This window comes from Engystomops pustulosus, chromosome 5 (genome assembly GCF_040894005.1).
Source record: "Engystomops pustulosus chromosome 5, aEngPut4.maternal, whole genome shotgun sequence".
Lineage (NCBI taxonomy): Eukaryota > Metazoa > Chordata > Amphibia > Anura > Leptodactylidae > Engystomops > Engystomops pustulosus.
The window spans coordinates 185,872,182-185,879,465 of NC_092415.1; positions in this window are offsets into that span (position 1 = coordinate 185,872,182).

A 7,284-nucleotide genomic window follows, 5' to 3' on the forward strand; every position below is an offset into this window, starting at 1 on the left:
AGCCTGGCTGAGCCATTACTTTGTTTGCCTGCATATCTTACCCCAGCAGAGGGGAGGCCGTGCCTCGCTCGGCATGTCCTGAACGGGAGGTGAGCTGGTTTTCCTGCTTAGTTTTCACAGTACAGGCAGCCCCTTATCTCCTGTGCAGGCAGCCCCTTATCTCCTGTGCAGGCAGCCCCTTATCTTCCTCTCCAACAGACTCTGCTCTAGATCCTCAGAGCAGGACCGAGGTGAAGCCTAACAGTGAGCCTCAGCCAATCAGTATCCTGCGTCTCTTAGCTCCTCCCCCGGCTGTGCAGCAGGTTAGGCAGTGCTGTGTATGGGTTTGTCTGCTGTACAATGTGTGACCCGCTCATCAGTGATGGAGGAGGAGACTGCAGCTGCTGCCAGGTGGGTGAGAGGTAGGTGCTCCTATATGATGTCAGTGGGTGAGAGGTAGGTGCTCCCATATGATATGAGTGGGTGAGAGGTAGGTGGTTCTGTGTAATATTAGTGGATGGGTGAGAGGTAGGTGCTCCTATATGATATGAGTGGGTGAGAGGTAGGTGCTCCTATATGAGTGAGGTGTAGGTGGTTCTGTGTGATATAAGTAGGGGGGTAGGTGATGCTACATGACATGAGTGGGGGTGGGTGAGGGGTAGGTGACCCCCTACAGTAACCCACACTGATACTGGTCCACTTTAGGCAATAGTCAGAGTGCTCCCCAGTAGCCCTCAGTGTCCCCCCTGTAGTGCGGCGGCTCCCACTCTTCTCTCTCCTGTACGTTGTGGCTCTGTTACACTGCGCTGCGCATGTGCCCTGCTGTCAGGAGAGGAGCCGGGTATACGGAGCAGGCCGGATAACACGATGCACCTTATGGGTGACACCGGATTCTGTGTGTTACTGTCCATTCCTTTTCCTTATTATTTCCTGTGTATTATTGGCCATGGACCTTGTGGCAGGAATTTACCGCCGTTCCCATAGTGACTATATCAGGCAGAAGCGTCCTATAGCAGCCCACCAGGGCCAATCCTGCTCCACAGGTTATGTGCCTGCATTATGGCTTCTCCTGGGGCCTAGGACTGATTACTTACAACTGCTGAATGTCTTTGGCTGCGTCTCCACACTGCGCCCCTGAGATTGGAGTCGTCTTTCACCTCAAAATCTATACCAAAAAATGCTCAACATTACAGGATGATGATATTGGTTTCCTGCGGCCCTCCTATCACCCACACTGTGATTTTAGGTTAATTTTGAACACAAGAAACAAAAGAACGACACAGACATTGAGAATATGTATAAAGTACGTAAAGTTTATTATAAGTTATGAGTGTATTTTATGTGCAGGTGACCCCCATCACTCACCAGGAGCGGACAGCGACACTCAGGGCAGGAAAACTCCCAGTGGAGGAAACCTGCAGGGAAACCATGGCCGCCGTCCTGCCCTTCCTCTGTGCATACTAAGGGCGGTCGCCTCTAGAACATAAGGTTCAGTGTGTGTAGTAATATTATGTGTGTGTATAGTGTGTAGTGATATTATGTGTGTGTATAGTGTGTAGTGATATTATGTGTGTGTGTAGTGATATTATGTGTGTGTATAGTGTGTAGTGATATTATGTGTGTATAGTGATTATATGTAGTGATATTATGTGTGTGTATAGTGATTGATTGTGTGTGTAGCATGGTGTATGTAAGTAGTGATATTATGTGTGTGTATAGTGATTGTGTGTAGTGATGTTGTGTGTGTATAGTGATTATATGTAGTGATATGTGTGTACTGTGATTGTGTGTAGTGATATTATGTGTGTGTATAGTGATTATGTGTAGTGATGTTGTGTTTGTGTATAGTGATTGTGTGTAGTGATATTATGTGTGTACTGTGATTGTGTGTAGTGATATTATGTGTGTATAGTGATTATATGTAGTGATATTATGTGTGTATATAGTGATTATATGTAGTGATATTATGTGTGTATATAGTGATTATATGTAGTGATATTATGTGTGTATATAGTGATTATATGTAGTGATATTATGTGTGTATAGTGATTATATGTAGTGATATTATGTGTGTACAGTGATTGTGTGTAGTGATGTGTGTGTATAGTGTGTAGTGATGTGTGTGTAGCATGGTGTATGTAAGTTGTGATATTGTGTGTGTGTACAGTGATTGTGTGTAGTGATATTATGTGTGTGTACAGTGATTATATGTAGTGATATTATGTGTGTGTGTATAGTGTGTAGTGGTGTGTGTGTAGCATGGTGTATGTAAGTTGTGATATTGTGTGTGTATTGTGTGTAGTGATGTTTGTGCATTACCTCCTCATCCAGGGTTTTCCTTTGTCCTTGGGTCCTCAGGTTCCTCCTCCTTGGATGGGTGCAGAGTGGTGACATACAGCGAGCAGGGTGGAGGGGTGATCCAGGGGCCTCTGATGACAAATTCTTGTGGATCCCTCCGGCACCAGTGCACGGCCCGGCTGTGATGGTCTTTCCTGTCTCGCTTCCATGCCCAATGGTCGGGGTCCTGTGCCATAACCAGATCACATGTTTCCTTACCAACCCAAGCTGGGAATCCCATACGTCTCAGCAGCTCGTCCCGTCTCCTCGGCAGGTGGTCCTTCTTCCCGATCCAGGTCAATCCAGAAGCCCAGAGGGACATCTCACGGTGGAAATCCAGGTCTTCTTCCAGCTGGTTACCTAAAAACCTGGAAGAACAGATGATAAGATTATCCAGTAAGATGGTGATTAATGATCTATCCTGCAGTGCGCATCGGTCATCAATATCCTGGACACAAATCATTTACTATATTAAAAGAAAAGAAAACTTACAGACGGGGAAGGAATAAGTGCGATATTCCTCAGTGCGGAGCTCGGCTCTCCGGAAATACTCCAGGGCGATGGCGAGGAGGTGGGGGAGGAGAAGGAGCATTAGACAATGGTAATAGAGTTATTACCTACAGTATATACACCTATCTATATCCTGTATACTATGTATCCTGATGTTACTGATTCCTTCCCCTACTTCCCTCTGTATAATAATGATACCTTGTCCGACATCCGGAGGCAGCTGTCCCTGTCTAGGAATCTCCTGATGAACTCATCCTCTACGAACAATGGAAATAAGGTTATATCTGTTCCATCTATTTCACAAATGTTCCAATGTCTTACCTAATATCCAAAAAAAATGTAAACTTAAATACCGTGAGGCTGATTTATTAAAACTCGGGAATTGTATTCCAATCTTAATAATACAGGATCCAGTGTGTGACACAGGATTCCCATTTGAGCTATCACCTGTTCCAGTATTCTGTAGCTGTCAGTCACCACTAGGGGGAGCTCAGTGCTACTAACTCAGAACAATATAAACTGTTACAATCTCTTCCTGCACTGAGCTCCCCCTGCAGGTGCCTCTAGAATATTGCAGCAGGTCTCTGTTGGGATGAAGGAGTTTAGCGCCCTCCCCCCGCCTTCCCTCTGTGTCACATTGGGGCAGGCTTAGTGCCACGGGGGGCGGGGGGATGTATAATGTCAGTATGTTATGTGTGCTGTGCTTGTCGGATGTGGGGGCAGAGGCAGCCACAAATTTACAGCTGGATATTTAACCCATTAAATCTTGTACAATGGCCTCGGCTCTCCGCATCAGACATAGGATTTTACTGAGGAGGGTGAAGAAGGCCGTCCGTTCTTCTGGCAGTGGCCGGTGTCCGTCTTCTTCTTCTTGGTCTCCTTCGGGCTGTCGGGCCGTGCACTGTGACAGAAGAGAGACATAGGAAAGTATCAGGACTTATATACTATAATTTTCTTTCGGGAATATTGTAAGGAGTTATAAATGGTTGTGATATTATTTTCCATAACCAGAGCCACGTTATCCATTACATTCATCTGATATTTCCGCTCAGCTCTAGTGACATTGAGCTGTAATACCAGATACAGCCAGTGGAGGAATGTGGCGCTGTTTCTGAGAAATAATCCACATCAGTGACATGGAGATGGAGTCTCTGATACTTACGACTCCTGATTGTAAAGATCAATCAGTTCTCTCTTTCTCTTCCTCATGGCCTCTCCCGGGGACTGTGAAGAGAAGGAATCCAGGAATATGTGCGGATATGTGGATGTCTACGACTATTCTTGTATAACATGTCGGCTATAAGTGTAATGATGGTACATGTTTTCACAAATTTATCAACAAATATTAAAATCTATTCTTTTTACCAGTTTCTTATTTTTCCCCCATATTAATCCTTAGATTTATTAATAGAATTATAATTTTTCTAATATTTTTAATTTTGCTCACACATTATTATTATGTAATAACATATCCACAATGTCAGGTGTCAAAGGTGCGGCTATTTCAGCCAATGGGCTGCATGAAACTTTGGCTACTTACTGTGAATATTTTATCAAGCCAGTCATTATAAGGGGAATTCAAGGAACTTCAAGGTCTTTTTGTGAAACCTTCTAAAAAGTCACATCAGACTTGTAGAAAATATCATGGAGAGAGCCCAGTTTTATATTTTTTTGTTTCTACTACATGGTGCTGTTGCTACAAAATTTTACAATAGGTCCTGTCCACCCATGTGTTTTAGATGTCTCCATAACTAGTGGTGTACCTCGGAGAAAGACCCTGCGGATACTATGAGGCCTGTGGATCCAGGGGGCCATTCCATGTACAGGCCTGCCGAAAGCTTAGCCGGCGAAGTTTTCCTTCTCTTTTGTGTCATGTTGCTTCCATCATTAATTTTTCAGATGATCCAGACTGAGACGTCGCCTCTTGATATCTGAGGATCAGATCAATTTTCTTATCCGTCCATAATGCAAATTTGGGCCTCATCCACATGGCCTTGTGCTTGGCCGGACCTGATCCCAACATAACACACGGCTGGGCGGATATGGGAGTGAGGGTCCTTCACCCCTTTCCACTGAAAACTATGCGTCCGGCAGCTACTTCGTAGTCTGGGTGCCATAGACTTCTATTGTACAAATTGTGGCCAGATCACGGCGACAATTACGGCCGAGTGATCGGGGCCTGATACAGATTTATAGCATTGGCACCTCTCATAGAGGTTCCCTATTGGCTGATTGTTCCTGCTTCCTTCTCATCCCCCGTTGTCAGCGCTAGATTTTCGGCTTCTTATTCCCTACATATGGACACAGATGGGGAAGTGGCGCTTATTATGCAAACTAGAAAGACATGGGAGCAGATTTACTAACCCGGTCCTGCCGCAATCCCGCAGTGCGTTGTCCGACGAGGATTTGTAGAGCTGTGCCAAGATCAAATGCTGAGGAATCTGTCACAAGTGAGTGATCCGCCCCATACAGTAGGGACTATTTATAGCATCCCCTTCATGTCCTGGCAAGGCTCACCCCGAATGTCTTATTGTCTCGTTACCTCCCTGAACCCTGTGCATAAGTGTGGAATATTCTAAACAGGGTTAGAAGATTTTCCGATAAACATTTTCCCGGAAAGGATCTTTCCCGGTAATTACTGAATGATGAAGGGTTCTAGTGAATCCTTATAAAGTTATTTCAGGGATATTGCGCCTCATATTGTATTTGGGAATGTAACCAAATATCTATTGATGAAATGTAGGAAATGAATCTTCCGTTTACTGTATACAGCTCCAATGCACATTCTTTTTTTTGGTACACCTTTAAACATTGGGGCAGATTTACTTACCCGGTCCATTCGCGATCCAGCGGCGCGTTCTCTGCGCTGGATTCGGGTCCGGCCGGGATTCATTAAGGTAGTTCCTCCGCCGTCCACCAGGTGGCGCTGAAAAGCACCGGAACGCACTGGAGTTCACCAAGCCGGGCTGAGTGAAGGTAAGTGCAAGCTCCGCGACAGATTTTTTTTTTTTTAAATGCGGCGGTTTTTCCGAATCCGTCGGGTTTTCGTTCGACCACAGCCCCCGATATCCATCGCGTGCATGCCACCGCCGATGCGCCACAATCCGATTGCGTGCGCCAAAACCCCGGGGAAATTCAGGGGAAATCGGCGCAAATCGGAAATATTCGGGTAACATGTCGGGAAAACGCGAATCGGGCCCTTAGTAAATGACCGCCATTGGGCGTGCAACACACTTCTGTCGGATTTTGCATGATAAATGTGTTGCACGATCGAATGAGCACCGGAACGCCCCTTTAGTGCAGAAATTTGTGTCGCATGAAGAATAGTGCAGCTGCAACTCAAATGGGTCACGTGTGACACAATTGTGGTGCAGACACTTCATAAATACCGGTGATAGCAGTTTGCAGGAGAAAGAACGTGCAAAGTCCAACAGAAAACTGGCGCAAGGTCCTTAGTAAATCTGGCCCATGGGAGACATGTTTGGCTGTTAACCCCAATCTGTGTGACCCACCATAAAAGTCCTGTTTTATGCACCAAAATTTACATTAATTTAGCTTCTTGCAGGCCCATGATAAAATCCTTAAACCGATTGATCCTTAAACCAAGTCAGCTGCTTTTACCTTATAAAGCTGCAAACAGTGTTAAGTACTGGCCCAGGAAATCTGTTTAGTGTTTGTTGCTAGTGGCATTAGGACAGTGATGTTTATTTCAGTATTGTAGCTGGACTTTAAGCACTCGAGTGTCAGATCTCACAGCACAGCCCCACCATTCTGCTCTGAATAAGTGCTGTAGCAGGCTTCTGGTTAGATATTAAAGTTTAGGGGATATTCTGGGGAGAAGTTTGAATACACAGCAGTGTGAGGACTCTTTCCTCAGTGCTCCAGCTACAATCCTGCTGATGTAAATATTAACACAGTTTTCACAGTCCTGCTGCTACTAACAACACACACAATGTATGGTTTCACAGTAGACAGATCTCTGGGGCTAATACCTAACACTGTTTGCAGCTTTGTATGGTCAAAACTACTGAGTATTCGGATTTTAGCAGATTTTAGCATGCTGTGCTTTGTATAGTAGAAGGTTAAACATTTCCCAATGTACTTTTTGCAACAATTACTTCATTTTGAAGCTCAGATCCAGGACTGATCCTTGTCCCCATGGAATGAGAGCAAACTTGCCATAAGTCAGAACTTTTCAAAGATAATTCCACTATATTTACCCTCTTATAACCCCAAATTGTTGTGTAATTTTAGCCCATAATAGTCATTCCCTATCAAGTTGTGTCAGGACCAAAATTTTCCAGATTTTTTTTTTAATCAATAATAATAACTTTTGGCTAAAACAAAAATTTCCCCTCTCACATTCCACAGTGTATTAGGCATCTAGAGGGGAAAACTCCAGAGGCGACACATGGAATATTCTCCCAGAGGGACATAAAACACAAATCTGAATTAAAT